This window comes from Sturnira hondurensis, unplaced genomic scaffold, assembly GCF_014824575.4.
Source record: "Sturnira hondurensis isolate 20B ecotype Veracruz unplaced genomic scaffold, ASM1482457v3 Scaffold0000396, whole genome shotgun sequence".
NCBI classification, from domain to species: Eukaryota; Metazoa; Chordata; class Mammalia; order Chiroptera; family Phyllostomidae; genus Sturnira; species Sturnira hondurensis.
Window position 1 is genome coordinate 8,429,711 of NW_028073027.1, and position 27,248 is coordinate 8,456,958.

General features: G+C 39.9%; 1 long non-coding RNA gene across 1 annotated transcript; it reads left to right on the forward strand.

Moving 5' to 3' along the window:
• Positions 1 to 605: 605 nt before the first annotated feature.
• Positions 606 to 26,801, forward strand: LOC118983142 (uncharacterized). Its single transcript, XR_005065659.1, has 3 exons — positions 606 to 617; positions 17,066 to 17,073; positions 26,026 to 26,801. It is a non-coding gene; the product is annotated as an uncharacterized LOC118983142 (long non-coding RNA).
• Positions 26,802 to 27,248: the final 447 nt, after the last annotated feature.

Here is a 27,248-nt window from a genome sequence, read left to right on the forward strand (position 1 = left end):
TTTAAAGATTTTATTTATTTATCTTTAGGGGGGAAGGGAAGGAGAGAGGGAGAGAAATATCAGTGTATGGTTGCCTCTCATGTGACCCCTGCTGGGACCTGGCCAGCAACCCAGGCATGTGCCCTGACTGGGAATCAAACTGCGATCTTTTGGTTCGCAGGCCTGTGCTCAATCCACTGAGCTACACAAGCCAGGGCCTGAAATCTCGAATCTCTATCCCATCATCAAAGACATCAGCTTTTCTGCCACTGTTTGGGTTACTTATAAATGCATTAAGTTTATCTGTCGACTTTGTTCATGGCTTTGATTATTTCTGTAAACATCCATTGCAGTCACAACTTATAACTTGTATTTCTTTGCTTCTGGCTCTGTCTGGATCATGGGGAGATTACAGGATATGTGTATCACACCTGGTTATGCACAAGAATGTGTCATCTGTGGAGTTGAGTTGTCTTCTCTCTTTCTACTTCCTATGGCTCTAACGAACATCTGCATACCTGGATTCCCAGTGCTACTGTCACTCAGCACTTGTGAGAGCATGACCACTTCTCCCTGTTTCCAGACACCACGAGCTGGAGATTGCTGCGATGGAGGACTCTAAGTTTCCCAGACACTGTGTTCTCTCCCACAGCTTCCTGCCTTTGCTATTGACCTGGATCACTCAAGATCCCACAGCTCGGAGTGTTCATTAAGAAAACAGGAGGCGAATACCTCCTTCTGACTCCAGTGTTTTACATGCCCTACTATCCCTGTGGTTTTACAGAAACTTCAACAATTTTGTTTTTTACTTGACAGTGCTGTCCAAAAAACGCCATCAAAGTATGTGTGGCTTTCAATGATCCGATTTTGTTTTTACTTGTGGGTTCATGGATTGGCAATGGCTAGGCTGGCTCAGAGGATCCACTGAGCTTGTGGGCTGCGGCTGTGTCCAGATCACGCCAGGTATTTTCTCCTTTGGGTCCAGCAGTTCTTTGGGGAATGTCCTTCTCATGGGAATGGCAGAAGCTTAAAAAAACTGACTGGAAACAAAAGACACCTCTTAAGACCTCAGAAAACAACATAACTTCTGTCCACATCCTATTGGCCCAAGAAAGTCACATCTCCATACAATGTATGCATTAATCATAATGAGCCATGGCAAGGACAGGAAGGACAGGCATTGTTGGGGACAAATCTTTCATTGTTTACACAGCCTTCCCCCTCATTCTCTACTTATATACTACATGAGGCCAGAGAAGCGAGCAGAAAAATCTTTTTGACAAATACCCTATTAGAATCACCTCTTCACCCTGAAGCATAGAGCTTTGTTGTTGAGTCAAGCCTATTTTTCCTCTTCTTTTAAGATATTTCATCTTTCTTAGAGTGTCCTAGCAAAGAGATGTCAGGGAAACCTGTCCCCTGCAAAACCTGTCCCCCCAGGTCACCAGGGGTGCCCAAGCCCATCTGAAACTAGCAGTCCACACGTTGATGTTTAAGCTGAGAACTTTGATTTCTTTGATGCATCTAAATCATCGTACCTGTGGGAAGATGTGACTTCATAGGGTACAACTGTAAGGCAACTTTATTTTCCTCCATCTGTCTCTTTTAACCTGCTCAGGGCACTACTTTCCCTGCCACTTTCAGATAATAGAATGTCCTCCAGTCATTATTGCACATTAGATTAACTTCATTTTGGTAATTAGCATGTTCAGTCCAGTAAAAATTCAAATTCCAAACTTCATTCTATTTTTCCAGCTTGGGTTACCTGTGGCTGCAAACCTGCTGCACAGTGGCCCCTTAGTCAACTTCTCTGTTTCCCTGTCCAGAGCCCAACCTTCCTTTCCCTCGCTAGGCTGCCCTGGCCCTCCAAGGCTGGAAGCAGGTAGGAAAGAAAGGTAATGGGCAAAGGTGGCACCAAGGAAATCTAACATATGTTACTCTAAAAAAACAGAGACAGACGATGAGAAGTGATGTTATAGGAAAGCAGAGGGGACAGCAGGCTGAACATACTCACTGTTTTCTTGATGGACAAGAAAGAGAATGTAACTTTGTCAGCGGGGAGAACTTTCCTTCTTATTTCACACAAGAGGGTCCAACCCGCATAACTGTGGGGGTGACTTTCCTTGCAAGTGCCATGGACAAGAGTAAATTTGACTGAGACATGATGTGATCTGCTTAGGGAGGAGAAGTGGCCATTTTACTAGAGGAAAAAGGCCGTGAGCAGTGGCCAGTTTCTCAGGGGAAAAAGGCCTCCAGCTCCCTCCTCCAGGGCCTTTTATTGGGTTCTAATGCACAGGAATACAGGACGGCAAGGATCAAATAGTAGATAACATTTCAAAGAAATCTGAGGGCTTTCTATGAATCAGAGTCTGTCAGGAACAGAGTTTTAGGGTTTCCTGCTCGAACCCTTAACATATGAATGAAAGCACTCTTAGCAGAGCAGATTTCACAGGTTTATCAGGAAATCTTTGTGATGCCAGATTTTTCCCCAGGATACGCTCTAGCAAGGCAAGGAGCTGCACCTCTCCCCATCAGGTATTCAGGCTTAAGCGGATTAGAGCCAGGAAGCGCTTCTCCCAGAGAACATGGGGACTCAGGCTATGTCAAAGTCGGGGGATGAGAGTCCATTGCTCTTTGTTGCAGCCCCCTGAGTCCTTTCATGATGGCCTCCCAAGTGATCGAGTCTGGCTTGGGTTGCCCCCCACTTTGAGGACTCTTACCTGTCATTGACTTCTGATCAAGCTTTGAGGGCAGGGAGAGGAAACTGAGGCACCATTTGCTACCAGAGGCAAGCTTCGTCTCCTGCAGCTGGCATTCCAAAGGTTGTCCCTCACCCTCAGTCACAAGGGGCTGAGATACAATTCCTAGAACCAGGCAGAGTGGTCTACAACATATAACCCAGTCAGCGTTGGAACATTAACAAAATGGCTATGAGTGCATTCAGTGAGACATCTGAAAATGAAGCAAATTCTATTCTTCTCTTTACCAAAAGAGAAGAAGAAAATTTCCTTATTAAATTGAATTTAAAAAGTTCTGACACTAAGAGAGAAACCAAGGATTGGATCTAAAATTGAAGGAAGTTATTTTAAACCATTGGAAGTAGTGGAGAAGTTAAATTTTTTTAAAAAAATTTTTAATAATTAAAATATATTAAAGCTATTTATATGCCAAAATAATTTTTTTACTTGCCTTTTATATACTGTATGTGTTTGTGTGTGTGCATCATGTATGTGTTGGAGGATGTGGACGTGTGTGCAGTTGTGTGGATGTGTTTAGGGGGTTGTCTTGGAGAGGCAAAGCAAGATGAATATCTGCTACTTTATAATCCTATGAAAATAAAAAATGATGAGTTATTCTATATTGAGGCCTAGTTATATTGTTATAGAACTGCAGATATCATCTAAATGAATATGCCTTACCAAATATGGAAACGATCAACTCAAAATCTGGACTATGAGGTGACTTCAACTGCAAAAATGGTGTCAGACTTTCAATGGCCCATTAGGGTGACTGGGGTAACCCCTATGGTGGCAGCCTCTGAAATGAAGTCTCCAGAGTTCACTGGATCGTTATGGAAAAGGTTCAGATTGCGTAGCCCTTGAGACATCCTACTCACCATAGCACAGATTAGGTAATTGTATCTGCAGTACACCAACCCTTCATTTGTTGAAAGTTCCATCACACAAAGGGTGGAGTTCCTGCTGCAGCGACTAATGTTTAGTCAGTGGAGCGACAAGTGTAGACTATATTTTCAGTAGTGATCATGCTGATTAACTGCTGATCCATTGTCAAACATAGGTCAGAGTAGTAGTATGATCCAGGATAAAATAAGGTTGTTGCAGAAATTCATCCCTGGGATAAGCAATTCAAATAGCAAAGGGACAGCACTATGAGAATGGGGCTAGAAAAATCCAGTTCTCCCCAAGAGCAGTGTTTTTTTCCACCACAGAAAAGATCCAGAACAACAGTCAAAAGAACTCTAAAGGTTAGAAAGGAGAGGGAAAAGGGCAGCTTAGCAGACAAGGATTACAATTGATCTAATAATGTTTAAAGGGGCCTGTAGCTATTAAAAAGACACCTCATTCAGAAGCCAATATAGATCCAGACTTGAAGGCAGGAAACTGCAAAGCTGTGATAAAGCTTTCACTACCGATAATTGCTCTGTGTTAGCCAGGAGGCTCAGAGTGCATCAACATTTCAATTATTGGGCTAAATTGGTTAATATGCTTCCCAAATAAGATGGCTTTTGAAGAAGCCAGAACAATCTACAACTTTCTTTCTTATAATACCTAGCTTCAACCAATTTCAGATACAGGAAATTGAAGTAATGACCTCCATTAAATTTTTCTTATTATCATGACGTAGGCCATTCTATTGATTTGCACACTTGTTATAGAAAACAAATGTGTTTGCCATTGATCTCTTCTAGTAAGGGGCAGATGCATCCAAAGTAGACAATACTTTAGTTCCTGTAGAAGTATGTTCACATTCAAAGTGATTAAATATCAATTAGAGTCTTATATACCATGAGTTGCCAGAGGGAAAATAATGTTAAATGGTATTCTTAAATTCTATCATGATGTCATTTGTCAAAGAAATCAGTGGCATCAAAGAACTGCATATTAAAATGGTGTTTGTACATAAAGGAGAAAAAACGCTGTTTTAAAAGTTTTGTTGGGAAAAGGGAACCCTAGTACTTTCTTGGTGAAAACACAGACTGTTGCAGCCACTGTGGAAAACAGTATGGAACTTCCTCAAAAGACTAAAAATGGAACTGGCTTTTGACCTGGCAATTCTACTGCTGGGATTATAGCTTAAGAATCCTGAAACACCCAAAAGAACCTATGCACCCCAATGTTCATAGCAGCACAATTTACAATAGTCAAGAATTGGAAGCAACCTGAGTACCCATCAGTAAATGAGTGGATCAAAACACTGTGGAACATTTACACAATGGAATATTACATAGAAGAAAGGGAGAAGGAGCTCCTACCCTTTGGGACATCAGGGATGAAACTGGAGAGCATTGTGCTAAGTGAAATTAAGCAGGTGGTGAAAGACAAATACCATAGGTCTCACTGATAAGTGGAACCTAATCAACAAAACAAACAAGCAAGCAAAATATAACCAGAGACACTGAAATTAAGAATAAACTGACAGTAACCAGAGAAGTGAGGGAAGGGTGATAATGGGAGAAAGAAGGAGAAAGGTCATCAAGGAAGATGTATACAGGACTCATGGACAAAGCCAAAGGGGAGTAGGATTGAGGGTGGGGGATGGGGGTGAGTGGGGAGGGGGAAAGTGCGGCTGGAAAGTGGAGACAACTGTACTTGAACAACAATTAAAAAATGCAAAACCAAATAAATGAAAGTTTTGTAAATATTTTAATTTTGTTAAAAATTCTTCAAGCCCTCAAGGAAAAAGAAGTTATAAAAATAGTACTTTTGATATACATAGTTCATTTAAAATCTTATTAAAGTATACTTGCTAAGTAATAAAATATAAAAGTGTTAATTTTGATTAAGAGCATGATGTTTGATACACTTGGTAGCCTTTTTTTTTGGCTGTACACAATGCATTTGAGAATGAAGAATTTTTTACCACAATATATTTCTATCACTGAGACATAAATGGATGTTTTCCAGGTTTGAATTGAAAACATGTTAATTCTTCAGTCTCTCAGATACCGGGAAAGATACGCTTGTCAAGAGAAGAACAAAGACATTATGAAATTTTCTATATTCTGGAAACCTCAAGGCTGCTTAATTCTTGTTCTGTCCTTCAGATAAAGCCAGGAAGTCCGTATCCTCTCATAAAATGTTTTCAAAGATGGAGGATCAGTTTTTGCAGAGATTTACCAGATGTAGTGTTTTATAATACTATATGGCTAAGCTAACAAAGGGAATTAAGGTCAGATGTAAAGTTTCTCATTATTTTTTAAAACTTGGATTCAGTGTATACTTCTTTGAATTTTGAACCATAAAAAATGATTCACAATGTCCTAGTATATCAAGATTATTGTGCATTTGAAACATGTCTCCCTAATTTGAAAGGCATAGGCTGTGCGACAATGACATCAAATTTAAAGAGCTTCTTGACTTTGATTTATTCTTGTTTTGTACTAAATAATGGGTGAACTAATACTTGGAAGACTAAGGCTGTGCTTTGTTATCATCAGAAACACACTTCAAGGTGGAGAGTTACGCACAGGAAGTTTAAAGGGGAGTCAGCCCCACAGCAGCACCTGCGTGGGAAGAAGGGGGTAGGGTTATCTGCATGAAGATGGAAATATTCCAGGAATCTAAGTAGTATTCTCCATTTCTCTCTGCTCTGTACGTTTTCTCTAGTCTCGGGCCTTTTTCACTCTTCCTTCCCAAAATCTGGTTGAGGTACTTCTCTGTGCACACGGCAAGAGGAAGGTGACCAGTCCACTTCTCCACAGTTGACATCACTTCCACACCAAAGGTTGGGGAGGAGAACATTTGATTGGCTTAAACTGGACCAGCTGCCTATTGTGTTCTAGTCACCTGTGGCCAGAGTCGCAGGGTTACATGTGATAAACACAACTATGTAACTGCCTAAGATAACGTCACAGATGACCTTCCACTCACAAAATTCATTTCTTATCGAAGGAGTAGAGAAAGCAAATGCCACAAGGAGAAGAGATCCTGCCGCTCATCCACTGTTCGTTTTATTCCAATTGTCGCCTGAGAAATGAGTCCAATTGCAGGGCTGAGCAAGTGCTGATTTTTCTTCCTGGAAAACAGGCTTCCGCTTTTACGCTTATGCTGCATCACTGAAATTTTAAAGTGGAACTAAACGGTTCTGGGAAGATGGAAACAGGGCCTGTTAGAATCCCACTTTGAGACTCGACTTATTCAGGCAGTATCCCACTGTGCACAGGTGACAGCAAATCGTTTGTTTCTGTGAGAGTTTGCAGGGCTACATCACTCCCTTTATCCCAAGTTTCTAGACTTCCGCTTAGCTGAGTTTTCACACACCAAAGTATAGGCTTCTTTTGTTTTTTCCACTTTGTATATAACTATTTTGTGAATTATTTCTAGTTCTATTCTTTTTGTGTCTTTTTGTATTTTTTGTTTTCATTCACTGGTTTTATTTTTTGTTGAAATACTTGAATATAATGTGGATTTTGTGAAATTTCGGTAACTTACACCAGGACTTTTGCTGTGTACTTTCTCCTACTTCTCTGTTTTATTCAATCTGCCTTTTTTTTATTAGTTCCTAAATTTGATTATTTGTATTCTTTTTAATGCTTTCCTTAACTTACAAACAGTAACATTTCCTGTTGTAATTGAAACCAACATAATCCCCACCACGTATGAACTATGGGAATGGATTTCACCCTTACCTGGTAAACAAACGGTCCTGAGAGTGCTTTGTAGCTGTTCCATAGTGATTTTTCCTAAGGATATTAATTGATGATACTTTATTATTAGTATTTGTCGACATTTTCTTATTTTTTAAACTATAGCTTCTTTCAGATTGCTCCTGAGAGTATGTTATATATTTTATAAGTGTAGAAACTGAGACATATTTCTAATTGGCGAGGATTCTCAAGTTTTTCAATTGCAAAAATAGCATGACTTCTCTGAACCCATTGTACTGTGGCCAAAATGATCTGCTTACTTCAGGAGACTACACTGAGTAGCTCCAACTTGTGGTATTGCTTTTAATCAGTTACCTTTGTGAACAAGATTGGCCTTGTTTGCCATTCTTATAGTATAATTTAAAAAATATATTATATTATTAATTTAAATATATATCTCTAATTTACTATATTAGAAGCAGTTCAGAATTTAAAAAATATTTTCAGTAATCTCTCAGTTTTAATTTATTGAGCATTTAAGATCTCATGTATCTGCAGCTAACCTATGCATCTGTGAGACAAGATACACCACACACAAAGTTTAGCTTTCCCACATACCCCTCGCACCTCTCTGACCAGTCTCCGTAGGTTTGGTTATTGTCTTGCAAACAGAGGTTTCCAAAGAAATGATCACCTGTGATCCTTCTGGATGAAACCACAGGAGCCAAGCAACATGAACTGTTGAAGAACAGACACCCTTCCGCATGTCTTAGCTGTGAATCCCATCCATCCCTTCTTCTTCCTGCTGAATGAAAATCAGTGAAGCTACTGCTAGATCATTCTGGGAGGGCATACACTTCCAGGTTTCTGGCTCCTACAATTCAGAAGCCCTATAAAGCAAAACCGTTTCCTCCAGGGAGGCCCAGAGACAGGGACCCAGTCAAGAGACTTAGTACAAAAAGCTGGATCCCGGGTTGCTGATTGCCAGGTTGCCTCCGTGCATTGGTCCTGTACTACTACCCACTGGCCTCAGTGGAAACTTTCCCAACTGGATTTTGATAAGATCTAACCACTTCCAAAGCTGCTGTGGCGGAAAGGAGTACAGAGCAGTTCCGCTGGGAGCATCTGTGGCTGTAAATTGTACCTGTCTTAGCAGTGGTGTCATCATGTTTTTATTCCATTTCTGCTTTTGCCAGAGAACCTGGTTTCTCTCTAAGTGGCTTGTTTTAATATAAATCTGTTGTTGCTCTGCAGGATTTTGGTTTGCGGCAATACTCTCTTTTGGTAAAGAAAAAACACAGCAAAGAAAATGCTGTGTTCTGTGAGAAAGGTGTTGGGAAAGATAGCATGTGGGTGTGTGTATTTGTGCATGTGTGCTCTACCTGGAAAAGTCATTCAAATATTGGATTTTGAGAAGAACTTTTTTCACTTCCACATCCTCTAAGACTATGAAAGGTGTATTTTAAGGTTTTTATGTTTTATTTTCTTCAGTATTTTAAGGTGAGGTTTCTGGTTTTGAGGGGAACAGCATTGAATCATTAGCAATGATTAAAAACTTCAAGAAGTAAATAAAATTTTGTCAATTTTTTTCTAACACTAGAATATAGTTTCCTTTAAGGATATCTAAAAGAGGGTTCTGTATATCTTTACTAGATTGAGCTTGTTTGTTTGTTAATCAAAATCTTACTATTTTTGTTTATCTACATAATTTCTTAATTTCTAAAAAATGTATAGATTTCTAAGGAAGGTAAAGTTTTTCCTTAATTAATGTTGACTTGTAAGTTTTTAATGTTCTTCGAAATTTTAAGATAATATTTTGGTAGTATAGGACAGTTTATTAGTCTGCTTCTTATTTGATGGGCTGCTTTAAACTAAAGACATACTACTCTAGGGATTTGAAATAATTTTTAAAATTTCTTGATTATTTCTTATATTTACCCTTTCTGATACCTTATTTTATCCTTCATGTCTTTTAACCTTTCTTTTATAGTTGCTTTATTCTCTAATTCCATGATTTTGTTCCATTATGCCATTTAAAGTTTTTGATCATTTTATTTTTGATAGTCATATTTTAAATATTTATAATCTCTAGTAGCTTTCTTTTCTTAAATGCATTATCTTTTAATCACTCCATGAATAGGGCAGTTGTCCTTACTTTAACATTTCTTCTGTTTGTTATGGCATCTCTATTTTTAACTTGTTTTGTTGTTATTTGTGCTTATTTTCCATGGTGTTATTTTTTTCTGAACCACATGGTGATTCTCAATCACCTATCCATCCTTGCACCTTAGTAGATTATTTCTACTGTGCTGTTGCTGGAGGCTATTCTGATCAGCAGAGCTTGTCTGCAGGGCATGTGAGGGGTGTGTGTAAGACAGTTGCAGTGTATGGCTTTTCCCATAGCTTGCCTTCTGGTAGTTAGTTTAGAACAAGGAGGGGCCCTCCCCTCCTAACTGCTGTCATTTATGGACTGACTCATGCTTTAGCTTCCAGGTGTTCAACCCAAACACAAAACTCATTTCTATTAATTGCCCCAGGGCCTCTCATGAATCTCCCAAAACAGCACCTCACAGTCTAGGTGCCCTGGAGCCACCCTCAGCTCTGCAGCAGTCTCTGCCAGCATTATTTGATCTGTTGTGGCCTCTCTGACTGTTGCTGGTAGAAATTGTTATTCCAGGGGATCACAAGAAAGCATTTCACAGATCCACACATGGGAGGATGTGGTGTGGCGAGATTTATTCAGGGAGAAATCTGCCTCTGGGTTTCCCGTGTCCCACTTCCATCAACCCTACCATGGAAAAACTCCAACTGTGTCTCAGCAAGGCCAAAACAAAGGCCAATGCCCAGAGTTTCTGTTTTAGGCGAAGACTTAGTCCTTTGCAGCCCATGTGGTATACTGCAGCCCCATGGGGCTGCAGACCTACATGGTCATGTGTTCCCAAGCAAGAGAGAGCACATGAACAAAGCAGGTGAGTGTGGGTCATGGAATGAAAGACAACTCCTCATTGTTTTCCTGGGGTTATATCCTCTCAGCTTGTGAAAAACCAGGAGTCTTTTTTAGAATAACCAATAAACTTCCAAGCTTTCTCAGGCTTCTGAGGGGTTCACCTCCTAGCCAATGATCCCTTTCCAGGTTAGACTGACAGCCTCTAGGGTCAAGCACCTCCCCCCTGCCCCATTTTGACTCCTATTTTGCATGTCCTTACTTCTTCCCCCTTTGTCTTGTTTTTCTCTCAGTGATCTATGGGGAATACATGGGTGGTTCCGTAGGTCGTTCCCTGTGTTCCCTGGGGGGAGAGTGAGGCTGCAGCTTCCTGGTTAAACAAACAGGCTCAGTGTCTGATTCCCTTTGCTCTATTTCCTTTTTTAATATCTAGCTAACTATGGTAACACACCCTAACTTTGATTTCCATTTTTCACAGATTCATCCAAATTTTTGGTTCACTATTGACAATATTTCTTACTTAGCAATAATGTTTTGAATATATTTCATGGATGAAAATGTTGCCACAAACTATGCCCGACACCTTACAAACTCAGGGACTAAAAGTAACCGCATAGGGTGGTCTGAAATAAAAACTACCTAACTAAAAACTAGTCATAGCGGGTAGGTCCTCGGCCAGTATTTTCCTTGACAAAGGTCAATCTTTACCTTCACAGAGCCTGCTTATTTTGTTTTTGCACCTAAGATAATATGCCTTTGGAATGTCAGAGTAATCTTCTTTTCCAGACCCCTCAGGGCACAGTCTTCCTTCCATCAGAGTAGAGACCACAGGACCCCTCCTTGTTGTCTTGTTGCCCACATATCATTTCTATGTGCTGTAAGTGTTACCTGTCTTGTACCTGTTAATGTAAAAGAAGTATCTCTCTTCTCATTTTACTCTTTACCCAATGCCAGGGATTCCCCTCTTTGCTTTCTCCCAACTCCCTCATCTACCACCAATGATTTCATGTAACTCTCCTTCCATCTCCTCTTTTGGTTGTAATGTATAAAATAAGCTGCAAAACTGCCATTCTCTGGAGCATTTTCTCAATCTGTTGAGATTTTGCTTCTCAGCAATCATTGTCCTTTTGGCTCAAATAAACTCAAAAGTTCTTCACAGATTTGGATGTCTCTTATGTTGACCATTTTAACATGAATTTATTTAAATATCTAGTTAGTTATATTGGCTGACAAATTTGAATGGGTTCAGGTAGCCATATTAATCTAGTTTTTTTCTCTGTAATATATCTCTGTTGTTCAAAGAAATAGAAGATTGTAGTTATAAATAGCATCTCTTTTGCTTATGATTTCTTTTTTTAAATTTTATTTATTTATTTTTAGAGAAAGGGGAAGGAAAAGAGAGAGAAAGGGAAAGAAATGTCTGTGTGAGAGAGAAACCAGCAGTTGCCTCTTGCACATCCTCAACTGGAGACTGGACTCACAACCCAGGCATGTGCCCTGACAGGATACAATGGCCAACTCACTGAGCCACACCAGTCATGGCACTTATGTTTTTTATTTTAAGCAGTAGGATCTATTTTGATTAATACTCATATTAAATTTTTTATTGCTATACTAATGGAAATGTATTTCAATACAAAGAATTACTGTTGAACAAAAACAAAGCTGCTCTTCACTCAAAAACAGGGTAATTTCTAATTTTAGTATTTAAAAAATAATTCACACCCTCAAGGAACATCGTATAATGCAAAACAAGTATAAGATTTAAGAAATGAAATCTTTTCTTTATTAGAAATCAATGTGCCCAGAATTACTACCTATGGGGAAAAATATGACAGCCTGCAGTAACTTCTTAGATAAGCCAAGACTATCTGTGATAACTGGTTTTCTTTTTTAGGAGTTGAGTGATGAGACAGCTGTGCCTTTTTATCTTATCCTGATGAAACAGAGTGACATGAGATTCAGTGAAACCAGTTTTAAGTTGTACTGCTAAGGAAGGCTGGCAGACTGGCTGCTAAAATGATTCTAGTAGCTAGCCTCGTGAGAGATTAAAAGAACACACCCCTAAAAACACTGAACATGTTAATGCTGTCAGTTTCTCTAATGCTGTGTTCAGGTATTCAGTTTCTTCCAGAGCCAAAATATTTAATTAAGAGATAAGATATTTTTGGATTTTTTAATGAATATTCACAAATCCAGTTCAGGTGGAAATACTTAGAAATAAAGTAGGGAAATGTATCAGCTTAAAAATCTTTCTGTTTCTTGCCAGAAATAATTTACTAATGCAAAAGAAAAGATGATGAAGCTTAAAGAATGCCTCTGAGTAGATTTCTTCATTGAAGCTGTAGTGATTATTAACTACATTATCTATTTCTGAGGTGCTGGAGCATGTTGTGTTCTTCAGTTCCAAGAGTAACATTAAGATGATTAGTTGTATTAACTGCTTCTTTCTTGACTGAAAACAACTTCAGGAGAAGGGAAATTAGACAGGAGAAAAATAGGTCTTGGATGCTGAAGGGACCACTCAGTCATTGTGAGTCCAAGTCAGCACAAGCAGGCCTTCACTGGGGAAATCTGATGGGACTCTGGCCACAGGGAGCAGAATCAGAAGAGAAGCTCTCAGCATGGCCTGAAGTGTGGCCAGTTTTCCCTAATAGAAAAAGACGGGTCTTTGCTGTAAAGGAAAGGAAAAGGAAATATGCTGTCATGGTAGAAGAAGCTGAATTCAGAGACTTGAAGACTATGGTAAATGAGGATCACTCATATATGAAAACCAAAAGGGCTATGTAACCCTGAAGAGATGGGAGCGGGTCCCTTTCAGCTGTAAAATTCTACTTACAAAGTAAGATCAGTCATAAAATTACTACTTCTGTCTTTTATTTTCTTGAAACCAAAAAGAGTTAGAAAAATAATATCCAATATTTTATTTATTTATTTACTTATTTGATTTTTGCTCTACGTGTCCTTTGGCTGAATTCGAAGCGAGGGTCTAGGAACTAGGGTGCTCTGGATTGGGAAATTAGGTTGACTTTGAGTGGATTCTCTGTCTCCTGCTCTTTCTCCCTTTCTTCCTCCTTTCCATATATCTTTATTAGTTGTCTCCTGTGTGCTGATACTCCCTTGGTAACAGAGCTATAATAGAAATAAAGGGATTAAACAAAGTGAAAGAAGAAGGAGATACTGAAGGCATACAGTGACAGGGAGAACATAGAAAGGAAAAGAAGTGGAAAGGTGAAGAAGGAGCCTATTGGAGGCAAGAGCGGGGCTAATTTCAGTTAGTGACAAACAGATTTGGTTGTAAAGAAATTAAGTATCAGGCAAAAGGTAGAACATACAGTTTCTCCAAGTATAAAGGAACACAGGGAAGAATTGAGGTGAGACGCGGGGGCTACACCTATTTAAATCTGTTCTCCAAAGCCTTGCCAGTTTCAGAATATTCCTGCAATCTACTGCAGAGTTCACATTTCTATGCCACTTCTCTGAGTCTGCATGCTTTGTGTGTATATGTATCTTATAATAATACATACATATTATATACATACATATAATAGATGGGAAATTAGGAAAAACTGATATTCTCTACCTGCATGTTTGAAACTTAAGACCTGAAATTTCATTTCTAATCCGTAGTCAAATTGACCAGCAAGGGAAGGGATAGAAATGGGAGAGTGGGGAGGAGGAAAAAGTCCCAATAACATTTCAGTGTCTAAATGAAGGTCTCAAACCTTTTCGGGTATGTGGATGGTTGAAATGTACAGTAATACAAACATGTGAAGTGACGCAGAGTAAGTTGTTTGAGATTCAATATCCATTCACCCTTTCACCAGAAGAGATCATATCTTCTCATCTCAGAGGCTCCTAGCAGTTGTTTGGAAGAGATGCACATGAGTTACCCCAGACTGATGATCAGCATGTAAGAGGCATTACATCTTTACCCTGTGCTCCGAGATGGTTACTGATTAGGCACAGTCCTCAGAAATAAGAATGAAAGGAAGCTTTTAATATAGGCACTTGAAGACAAGTAGATGAGCAGATCTTTGCTTGGATATCAACCATCTAGGCCGTAAAGACTATGGCTTAACTCAGCAGTTATTTAGTGCTTTCTTCTTTCTTTGGCATGGTGATGATGGCCAGGGTCATGCTTTTCATTTTTCTCCAGAGTAATGATGCAGCTTCTAATCATCTCATTGCTAAAATTACTTTCAGTATTAGCTAGAGAGAGGCAGAAAGTAAAAAGTAAAATGGTTAAAAAGTAAAATAATAATAATAATAAAGGAGGGAGAGGCAGAAATGCGGGAAAAAAGGGCCATTTCCAATAGTGGAGTAAAAATGAATAGATGGTTAAAAGGAGATTTTGATTTTCTTTAAGGGAACCACAGATATTGCTGTTTCTAAAACAGCAGTATGTGTTTGTTTTGCTTTTTTTACTTTGTTTTGGGGCCACCATAATTTGGTTAGTTCCAGGAATCTTTTGCTTTCCATAATTATAAAAATAAAGCAACATCTCCACAATGTACTGTAAGTAGAATGTGGGGAGCGAAGAGACTAAGTCTTGAGTGTTCGTGGGTTAAGAGAGGGAACTGGATTTAGCTGCCGGAATAAGAAAGCACACAGGACTCTGGGGTCAGTGTAGGTATGAGTGTGTGCGTACAGTGTGAGGGCGTTTTTGCACTCAGCTTCCACGGGGCTTACTCTTACAGTGATTCAGAATATGACTTGGAGCCAAACATTGACCCTGGCTTATCCGAAATGTGTGAGAACATTCCCTTCATCACTATTACATAGGTTTTCTCTTAAGTTAACTTAGTTTCGTGACAGAAGGTCATTGAATTCTGAAATACATGTACAGCATGATTGGAAAGATTTGCTGCTAAATTTGTTTTAGGTCTAAAAATTATTGGAATGATCATACTTGTTCTGAATAACAACACAGCTCATAAAGAGGCAGACATAGTATGTAACACCTCCTTTGTATGAAGTTAAGTGACACATTCTACCTCTCAGAAAATGGTCAAGAAGCTAAAAGTAAAGATTAGAAAGGCTTCTGAGAAGCCAAAATATTATGATTTTTGCAAACAAAAATATCCCTCACCTAGCATTACTTTTTCTTAGTATAAGTTTAAAAAATACTGTGTTTTTTATATTACTGTATAGTCCCCTTTTACCCCCTTCTGCCCCACCCCCATTACCACAATATCATCCATGAACATGAGTGCTTTTTCCTTCTTGCTTAATCTCTCCACAAGCTTGTTTCTCTGGTTTTTGAGAATGCAGCCGATCAGAGTAACTGATTAGAAAGGAAATCTTATTAGACCCTTAGAGAATCTGTTAGATGCTTGTATAGCAAGAGAGAGATGATAACTTGGCCAAAATGTGATGAAAAGCTATTAGAAATAGTCGAGAGTCCTTAAAACAGCAGCATTACATCTGTGAATATGTAACACTCTTAAATAACCTCCAAACGTATCATTTTAGGACAATTAATGCCACGGATCTTGAGAAAAACAAAATAAAACAAAATAAATTCAATGTGTTAAAGGGCAGGAAAGGGTTTAGATTTTTTAAATGACTATATTAAAAAACCAACTTCGATCATGGGAAACTTGACGTTACCTATGAATCCCATGTAAACACGATTTGCTATGATATGTCCTGCTTGCTAAGTGTCTCTCCCGGAGAGAAGCTATATATATTTTATGTTAAATTCACTCCCTTTCCAACAATTTTCCACTTTCTGGAGCTAAAAACTTTGGCGGTAATCTTTCTGGGTCATATTCTTGGTGAGGGAAACAGTGTTTTCAAGTGGAGACGATTTTGCCTGTATATGTAGGTCTGTGGTTTCTAAGTTACAAGCCACGAGGTTCCAAGCCAAAACGGTGAAGCTTTTCTCTTTGCCTTTTCTCTTGACTCCCTTACTCGTGCAATTTCTCTTCCAAATATGGACCTCAGTGGCATGTTCCAAATTCTTCTCAAGGCAATAAATGATTAAACTTTGGCTAATGACAAGGGAAAAATAAAGTTAAAGTAATAAAGCAAAGATAATGCCAGTCAGGCTTGAAAAGAATTCATTTAGCTATAAAATTGTTCCAGAATAGAATTAGTTTCTGGCCATCTCAGAACACAAATCCCTTCATGCCAGGCGAGTATGATTCTGTTATACCTGGTTCGGTCCTTTTTGAAACAACAGTATTTTTCCTGAGACATTGGAATGTTTCCCATTATTCTTGCCACGAGCATATTTATTAGTATTGCTTTTAGTTGTTCGTGTTTCAGTTTAGGAGCACACTTCAAAAAAAGATCAAGCCCTTTTCTTCTTAAAAGAGTAGTGATTTTTCTTCAAATTTCTCTTTGTAAGTGAAAAATGGAACTTTGCTGTGTGTGTAGGGATGAGTGCCATGGCTGTGCTGTGATTTCCTGAGGTCCTCAACCTGCCCCAGCCTAATTAAATACCTTTGTATGGGAAGCACCATTGAAAGGTTCTTCAACGGGAGAAAGTCAGATTAGGATGGACAGCTTGACATTCTTTCAACTGAACACTACATGCAGTGAGCAAACATCCTCACAATGTAAAAGGAGAAAGGAGGTGCAGCCTGAACTAGTGGTGTGGATGTCTCTTTTAAGCTGTAAATAATTTCTCAGTTACAACTTGTTATCCATTATAGATCACATGCTCTACAAGTTGATTTGAAGAAACTCGGCTATGCTTATTTTTTATTCATTTTGAAAGAACTTTGTGGATAAGTGGCCTCTTAAAGTATAGATGTGTTGCCCTAGCTGGTGTGGCTCAGTGGACTGAGCACCAGCCTGTGAACCAGAGTCGCTGGTTCCATTCCCAGTGAGGGCACATGCCAGGGTTGGGGGCCAGATCCTCAGTAGACGACGTGTGAGAGGCAACCACACATTGATGTTTCTCTCCCTCTCTTTCTCCCTCCTCTTCTCTAAAATAAATAAATAAATAAATAAATAAAATCTTTAAAAAATAGATGTGAAAATGGTGTCACCATTTTTGCCTGTGTGTGCAGTGCACGTATTACACTTTTGTAATGGGGCCTAGCCAGATTGCTGAGGAGAGTGGAGGGATCCCCAATTGATGTGAAAGGTTGTACTCTGCAAATTGAGGTAGGGGTTGCTGGAAACTCCAAGGGGGCAAATAGAAGTCTCCTCCAGGGCATGACAACTGGAGGAATCTTGCACAGAGTATGGGTGGGCTGAAAAAGTACAACACCCATGTATGGTGGAGGCAAAGACGGTGAAGGCCCCCTGCCCTGCCCAGAGTTGCTGTGCCCCTTGCACACAGTTAGAAGACCCTCCTCCTCATTTCCCAGTGATCAACTATGGCAGCAGGAGGAGCGGGCACAGATGCTGTGCAGGCTGCTGTTGTGCGATGGACTTTAGACTAAATTGGCTGGCAACCTGGGTACTCCCACAACATGTTGGATTTGGGGGCGGAATATTTAAATCGAGGGCTCACAGGAACTTGCTCTTTCTTCCACCTTGTTAGCTTGGTCCGTGGACAGGGACCAAGCATTTCTGTGCCAGCAGACCCTGGAGACCATGTGGCCAGGCAATGGGCCCATGCTCCTGCTTGCACAAGAGGCAAGAGCAGCACTGGCTATTTATTGGTGCTGCACAGGGTGGTCTGCCTGGCCAGGCACATGGATGCACCCTGAGAACCGTCCACAGGAGGGATGGCATGTTGGGACAGCAGGCAGTGGCTTAAGGAAAGGTAGGGTGCTTTGAAGAGGCTGCCAGCATGCACAGAGCTGAGAGAGATGCTTGGAGCCGGACTGAGACCAAGAACCAGCTAAACTGCCTGGATAATCATGCTATAGCCACTTGCGTATCCCAAAGGATGGTCATTGTTAAGTGGAAGAACAATTTCAGGCACAGTCTTAAACTGAGCTGGCAAAAGGTGAAGGGATTATTTTCCTCTGGGTATTTTAAAGGGAATGGGCTTTGAGGCAGAAGCCCATTATTCTTCCAAAATTGTGTAGCTTTTAAATAAAAGACTCCTGTCCTTTTGCAGCAAATCTCTGCCTCTGGAATTTATGGGCTGCAGGCAGCAGAGCCCCATATGAGTGTATGGTAACACTTCAACACGGTGGAAAAGAAATTATATTGTGGATGCAACGTTGGTTAGTGAGTATACCTGATACACAGCAATCCAGCCTATGAAAGTTTACTTTCAGCTTTTGACTGTTCTGAAGGCTGTTCCCAATCCTTTGGAAGTCCTCTTCCCAATCCATTGGTGTCATAGTGAGGTCAGTGATATGAAGCCCTTGCCTGCATGACCTGCAGTGCTCTCTCATCAGCAAGTAGGGAATCATCTTAGAGACAGTGATCCCCAGAATTTATCTACATAACTAACACTCAAAAGGGTAGAACTGAAAATACACTAGGGCCATCAGTAGATAGGAATAAATTAGCCTCTTTGACTAGAAGCCATGCCATTATACATTTTTATTTTTTAATCTTCTATCTGTAAATGATGACTGTGTTACTCAGGCTAAGGCATAGATTTCAGCCTTTAATAAGAAAAGAATATCTGCCCTGGCTGGCATAGCTCAGCGGATTGAGTGTGGGCTGTGAACCAAAGTGTCGCTGGTTCAATTCCCAGTCAGGGCACATGCCTTGGTTGCAGGCCAAGTCCCCACTTGGGAGCACACAAGAGGCAACCACACATTGATGTTTCTCTCCTTCCCTTCCTCTCTCCCTAAATATAAATAAAAATAAAATCTTTAAAAAAAGAAAAAAAGAAAAGAATATCTGAGAAGGATATTACAGTACCTAATAAATAATTCCATAATTAAAGTTAAACCATGTGAATTCTGGTGGTACATTGGTAACTATTCATGCATATGCTCCCATGATAACAGAACTAAATTTCAATGACAACTTTATTATTTAAGCTTAGCCTTCCTCACAAATAACCTGTATTAGTGAATTCTTACTGAATTTTATGACTATAACCGGAGCCCAGTGAGACTCAAGTGGATCCTGGTTTATCAACTGCAGTCATCGAGGAAGGATTGCTCTGGAAAGAAAACATTTTCATAAAGGGATAGTAGTAATAGTGTATTTCATCTTTCTTTAGGGGTCCTGGTGAAAACAGCAGACAGATAATATAATCCTGGGAAATGATAGGCTGTTGCTGAACAGAGTACAATTACTTTGGAAAGCATTACTATAGAATGTTTCCAATATTTGGTTATTTTTTATTCTAAGGCATTTTCTAGCTATTCTAGAAGAGTTTACCTGAGGTTTTAGCTTTTATTTATTGGCTCCTTTGGGGAAAACTTTTGTGGTAAAAGCAGTTGGAATACATATTCAACTAAGAAGAAGAAATGAAGGATGTTGTGTTTGAATATACAATTCCATCATCTCTTCCATCATTTCCCTTGCTGCCTGTAGCTACTTCAAAAGAGGGGGGGGGGAGAGCCAGATGGGGGGCGGGGAGAAAGAGAAAGAGAAAGCTGCAAAAATTTGAGTCTATTGCATGTTGTTGCCCGTGTCCTTAAACAGACATCTGGTTTACACTTTACTGTCTGCCTCACAATTTAACTGGCTCTTAAAAACATGATAGGAAAAGTAAACCATGAATTTAAAAAAATAAGCTGTTTGAGAATTAGACTGAGGAGGAAGAATGACGTTGCAACATGAACAGTAAGTAGAATGACCCATGTCCTTCAGAGGAGATAAAGGAACCTAAATCCCCTCGGCAAAGGCGCACGAGTCTCTGTGACTGTGTTCTTTGGGAGCTGGTGCCTGCCCATTCGCTTCTCTCTTGTATCAGAATAAAACTCTTAGGACAAGTACCTTCAGTTCGGTTTACGCTCTCCTGTTCAGGTATGTTGCCTCTTTGCTGCCTTCTTTACTTGAGTAAGGAGAAAAGAGGATAATCTGGAAAATCCTGAGGCGTATTCAAACTGGGCAAAATAAAAAAAAATAAGAACAAAAAATGCAATGCTTACATTCTTATTTAGATTTGTAACTTACTTCCCACTTTAAGCTGTCATAAATCTAGTTAACAATGTTGTGATTTCAGGAAGTGGTACTAAGTAATTTTCAACTTAGAAAGCATAGCTCTGAAAAACAAACAAACAAACAAACAAACAAATGAACAAGCAAAATCCAAAATGAGACCAAGGCAGATAGTACTTTAGGGAAAAAAGTCTGCTGACCCTGAGTGAGGGCGAGAAGAATCGCACCATGACCAAGGGAAGACAGGCAGCGCCTGTTGTGTCTGGACTTAAATCTATGTTTGCAAAGAGCTGACAACGTTCTGAACTGCATTAATGAATCATTGATCTTATTAGTGTATCCCAAATCTTACGCAGTACACAATTCAATAAAATGTCAATACGGAGATACTTATTTATTCTCTTTCAAGAAGCACCTTTATTCAGAAATGCATTCAAGTTCCCAGAGCTTAGTGACATTTAGCTTAGCAAAATCTGCATCGTTCCCTCCCCAGAACTAACAGGTCATTTTGTGCACTTTCCTCCAGGAATTTGGATGTAGGCATAACAGCTTGTCTAATGTTTTTTTTGTTAATTATTATGCCTTATTTTGTTCTGTTTTCATACCTGAGAATATATGACTGGTCCAGAAAAATAGGTTTTGTCCATTAGAGATTTTAATGATTTGCCCAGGCTGAGCCATAAATTGGTGGAGGCAGAGAGATGGAATAACTCTGGTTAGGGAATGTGGTGTTTGAAATGGCTCATTCTGAGGTCTTGAGCTTCAGGAGGTCTGATTTTCTTCCTTAGGAGACTCATGAATAGTGTTTCAGAAACTTCTTGCTCAGTGCTTCTAGTTCCACTTTGGATCCCATTAATTTAATTTCCTTTACATTTTAATAGGAACATTAACAAATACAAAACATATTCATATTTTCTTGCCCAAGTTCACACTCTCAGGGTTGCCCATTCTGCATTCAAAAACTTCCTTTCTCTTTGTTTTTCTTTCTTTCTTTTTCTGTGTCCCCTTTCCTTCCTCCCTCTCTTCCTCCCTCCTTTCCTTCCTTTCTTCCCTCCTTTCTTCTTTTCTTCCTGGGTTCAAATTGATATTCTACTACTTCTTGTGTGATCTTAGGCAAAGAGGTACTTCTAATTTCTAATTTGTACAAAGGGACTGGTAATGGCATCTTGTCTTAGAGGGGCATTGTGGTATTACATGATTTACCACACTTAAAGGGTTTTAGATGCTGTTCGGCCCATTGTAAACAGGTTAGTTGTAGGTGGGAATGGGGAGGTAGAAGGCATTGGTGTAGTTTTGAGACAGTGGGGTTAAATGACAGGGCTGTATTGATTGTGTTTGCACAATGCTCGAATCTTATTCATGAGAAAATATTTAGGTGCTATTATTACTCTCTTTAAGGCTTCTTTTGCAGCAGCACAGAAAGCAAGATGCTTCTATGGCCAGGAAAAATCTATCAGCAGCCAAATGAATAAATAACGTACAATAACAATAAAAAGGGATAGTGATGTGCTCACGAGTTGAGAACTGGCAAGTTATTTAGTACAACCTTTCCTGAGGTCAATTTGGCAATGCACATCAAAAGACTTGACATTTGCCTGCTTTTTTGACATAGAAATTTCATTTTGAGGAATTATTCTTGAGGACATAACCTGGGAACGTGGAAAAGAGTGAGCACCAAGAGTGAACTGGAGCAGTCTTTGAAAGAGCAAAAGTTGGGAATCACCTACCACTCAGTTAAGCAAATTATAGTTCTTTGAAACAATAGACTCCTATACTATAAAAAAGTATTTATGAACAGAAAGATGATCATACTATAGTGGTAAGTGAACGCAGAAGCTTCAACAGCATCAGGGCTCACTTTGCACATGCTGCCGCAGAAAGGGGGGTTAGGGGACCAGGTCCCAATATGCTATAGTGGTCCTCTTGGGGTTAAATGGGGTGTGGCTTTAATGTTTGTTTTCTTTTTCTGTAAATTCTGATTTCCAATAGTACACATGAACTACTTTTTAGTTTTAACTGAACTGTTAAATAAAAAATGAAATTCTCTTAGGGCCCAACTCTTCCATTTGGCTGTTAAAAATTCTGAAAACATTCTCTGTGAGTACACATTGTGTAAGGATCTGTGCTTCTAGAAAGCTAGCAAACAAGACTATACTACCATGAGCAGTCAGGTCTTCACTTTCTCCTCTGTGGTCACAGGGAATACCTCCATGGGTCAGATAGAATCGTAAATGTGAAGGTGCTCAGAAGCTGTACCTGGGCATTCAGAAGATCTTCATCTAGAAGAGTAACTCACTCACTTAGTCCTGATAGAGAGAGGGATGAATTATGACTGAAGAGCCAAAAGTGAGGATTCTTTCTATCCCAGTTTGTGCAGAACTATTGCTTCACAACATGACAAGAGCTGGTCACCTTGTGAGGTAAGTACTCAGGAACCTGACTGCTTAAGAACTGTGCGTGTTGGCTCACAATAGAGTTCAGATTTTGTGATACAAAAATACTCAAAGTAAAAGGATAGTCAAAAAAATTTCTAGGCATAGATTTAGCCTCTCATTCATAGTAGCAAATAAGCATCTCATAGGAGAATGCTCTGTTACTAGAAACCTCTTAGGTGCCTTGCTATGGAACTATGTGACATGAAGGGTCATGACTTGCTAATGTCAGAACAAACTCTCTGCCGGTATTAGACATGAGAGATAATTCATTCAAAAAACTCTAAAACTTACGTGTTTCGCGTTAGGTAAAAAGTGTGGCTTAAAAGTAATAGCTAAAACATATTTATGCTTACTATTTCACAAGAATTGTGCTAAATACTTTTTTGCATTGTTTTATTTTTTACTCTGTTATTTATTTCTAGTAAAAGTAAATGCTCAAAATTCAAAAGTTACCAAAAGAGTAAAGTGAAAATTAAATTTTCCCTAATATATAGGCCTATAGTTACCTGTTTTTCCTACAAATGGGCAAACACAGTTGTCACATTAAAAAATTATGCTGCTACAATTGTTTTTGTTTTTTCTTCCTTTCCCCACCTCCACCCAGCCCCACCTTTGCTCTTCCCCAAGCCAATCCCCATATTATTGTCCATGTCCACATGCTGTGCATAAATACTTTTTGGTTAATCCCTTCACCATCTTTCATACTGTTATTTTATTTAGAGGTTCCCAAAGTCATATTTCTAGGCTGGCAGCATTAGCAGCAATTGATAATTTTTTTTAAAGGATATAAACCTTTAGGCTTTATCACAAATTTTTTGCATCAAACACTCTAGAAAATTGTGGTCCAGAAAATTGTGATTCAACAATCCATCCAGGTGATCCACATGAATGATCCATTTGAAAACTGATCTGAAATACCTCTCACTAGACTGGTCAATGCTACTGGCACTCTCCTTGTGCGATAGCTGAGGAAACTAAAGCTTAGACATTTGAAGCACGTTGTCCAAGGGCACAGAGTAAGTACTGAATTCAGGGCATGAAATCATGCCTCCCTATTTGCTAAGTGAGTGAACACTACCACTATTTAACATAAAGATTTGTTTCTCCTCTTTTCTTCTTTTATCTCCAGCATACACGGCAGCATAAGTAGTGATGAGATGGAGAGACTCCAAAAGGGCTGGGGCCCAGGACTGCAAACATTTTATTGCCTTAACTGCCACTAGGCTTCTTCCACAAGTAATTTCTGAGTGAGAAACATGCCCAGGTGTGTGGGCCAGGCAAGGAATGGTGGCTTTGGCTCCAATCCCCAGCATCAATCTTTAGCTCTTATGCACTAGACTAAATTATATAGAACAGAGCTAGACTAATTTATCAGCCTGATGGCCACCTCATTATCACAACTGAAACTGGGGGTGACTCCCTTGGTGACTTGGATGTATTTTGATACACTCATCATTTACTGACAAATGTTAGCTTATGAAATAAGCTAAATACTGATCATTTAAATGAGGATCCAAATTTTAAATCTACCATAAGATCAACCACAAGAAATATCTAGTCTATGTTTTGGTCTACAAATAACTAGATTATGTTAAATGAATCCTGCCCCATTGATTTCCTTTACAGAACCACAATTTAATATTACCTTCAACATTCACAAATCTCAACATAGTCGGAGCTAGAAATACACTTTGCGCAAATTTCCTCTCCAAGATTTTCCAGGGTTCTTTAGGAGATGCAAATGTGTCTTTATAATTCAATGACCTTGTTGCCTACTGGAGCACACAGACAGCCAGGTTCCCATCCCCACCACCATCTCGGTGACAGAGCTGCCACCAGGGCTGTGCTGAAGCTTAGTTCTCACCAACTAAGCTACTCTTGGTTCTACTGAGTGTCATGTGGCCCATTACTCTTCTGAAGCTATACAATACTCTAGCAGTTGGGGCAACTTTCATAAGTGTGGAGGGGAAACTTTCTCCCTCTATGTTATGCTGCTGAGGTTTGCCACACAGGAGGTTTTGGCCACAGGCATGGAGTTCAGTGAGAGAGTCTTTTCAGCTCCTTTGTACAATGTTCCTCTTGAAGGCCCTAGAGTTTTGGCACAGGACAGGATTTTGTGGCAAGAAATCCCCACTTCCCTTGGACAGATGTGCCTTGGTTGGGGACTGGGAGCCAGATTGCTTTCTCCTTTACAGTAAGTTCTCTTTCAAGGCTTTCATGGGCCTTGTCCACATCCGGGCTTGGCTTCATGGCCTTCTGGCCCATTAGACTGGCTAGTATGTCTGCACAGCACTGCTGTTAGTAGAAGGCTTTTTTTCCTTTTCAAAAGTTTTCTAACCCTCAGAGCACATAAGTAGATGTAACTGGATAAATGTAGGATGGGTGTAAAAAGGCCACAGTATCACATTTGTAGAATGAGGATATCATCTGTCCATTATGCTGTTTGAATTCCCATGTATAAAAATGTCCATGGGAATTTTTCCTTAAGACTAGTGTTTACCAAATACTCATTTGTCAGGTTCTAAGGTACACATACAGAGTCTGGCAGAAGTAATGTCTGCTTGAGTGTGGTTGGTAGGGTAATAATATGGGTGTAACAATTTATAGGTTTAATTTGAACATTTCACCAAAAATGTCATATGGTGTGCTTGAGTATGATACTGTTATGTTACAGAATTACATGGTTATAATTTTGTAATAAAAGATTTTGTAATAAAAAGGGGGGCATTATTTGTTTCTGACCCTGTGTGTGTGTGTGTATAGATGTGTGTGTGTGTTGGTGATGTAGAGATAGACAAGACATGGTCCTTCCCTTCAGAAAGTCCAGACGTCGTGAGAGACAATTGGAGTGCCATCTGAGAAATGCTGTGATAGGGCATTCAAGCTTGTTTTTACTATTGTCTGGACACTCACTCTGCCACTGCCTATTTTTTTAGAAAGCTCCTTCCTACAGGTCAGAGCTCAGCTCAGCTGTCCTTTCCTGAGCAGAGTTCTAAGTGAAGCAAGTCACCACTATGCCTCTCCTTCCCTGCTCTCCTCCCGTGTTATCAATCGTTGGTTATACCTTTGTGTCTTATTTTTCTCATAGCAACAGTGTCTGAAATGATTCTGTCTATGTGTAATACAAAGTCTGTGAGGGCAGAAGCTGTCTGTCATGTGCATTGCTAAATCTTCAGTGCTTACAAATGTGTTTTGGATAAAACCATGAATAAAATGACACAGGTACTCTCTTGTCTTACTGAGAGGCTGGAGACAGCCTGAGCTGAGTTTTGGAACGCTGAAACAGGAAGGGAAGAGTCTGGGAGGGTGTGTAGGTAGACAGAGAGCAGCCCGGAGAGGTTGTCTGAGAGCTGCGGGAGGGCCCAGCACTGGAAAGGGAACCTGGCTGAGCATCCAGGAGCCACATCAACATGGAGTAAAAGCTTTTGCAGGGGTTGAAAGCCACTACATTTACAGTCAGGAAAATCAAAAGTTATTTATCCAGCTGGCATTTGCAGCACACAGCTTCCTGGGTTTCTCAACCTTAAGAACCTGGAATTGTGGCCTGGGCTTGTCTGCGATGGGGTGCACGAGGCTGGGCTCTGAGGCGCATTGCTGGGCTGTGGCAGGCTGGTGTCCACAGAGGCGTTCATAACAGCACACTGCACACTAGCTTGCCTTTTCCATCCTTCCCTTTCTTGTGCTTTGGATCCACTCAGAACCTGGGAGCCAGGGGTGACCACTGTCATAGCATGGCATCGTCACAAGGCCACACTGTGGCTTGTTCACATCTTGGGAGCTGGGAATGGGGACTAAGATGAGGAGGAATTCCTGTTTCTTCAGAAGCTGAGAACTACAGCAGCAATTATCATCATTCCCTGCCTTGGTTCTTTTGTACTTTAATTATGTTCCCATCTATCCACTGAGGTGAGACTGCAGGAGTCATGTCATGTTCACCTTTGTCTCCCCAACATCTAACAGGGTTCTGAGAACCCGAGCTCAACACCGAAGTGCAAATACATATTGTGATCAGAGTTAAGTTTTGCTTTAGACTATATTCTTCCAGGTCCTGGGCCGAGGTGTTGGATTTTGTTTGTGATCTGTGTAAACTGCTTCATCTTTAAAGTTAAATCTTAGGAAAAAGTGTTGAGTGACATTTCTTTGACTTTGGAAAAATTCTCCCAGGTTGTCTGTCAGGCAGTGGAAGTAACATAGCTTGCAAAACAGCCAGACCTGCTACTGAGTCAGGGTTCTAACATGAACCAGGGATAACGCCTGGTAAAAAGTTACATGACAATGAGCCTTAATTTCCTGCTCTATAAAATGGAGACAATTAAGCTGTTCAGTACATAGGGTTGTTGTTAACATTAAAAGGAGCTAATAGAGGAAGAAAGCTTTTCATTCTGCCGTATAAGCACCCATGATTGCCAATCTCCAAATTTTACTTTCTCCCCTGAAAATTCAGAAACATCCCCTGTAAAGTAGTGTGTCATGTGAAAAAGCTTATCCTACGGTAACTCTAATGTGTGAATTTCTTGAGTAGTTTTAATAGATACTCCTCAAAGCTACCCTGATTACTTGGTTGCCTCAACACTGGTGAAAT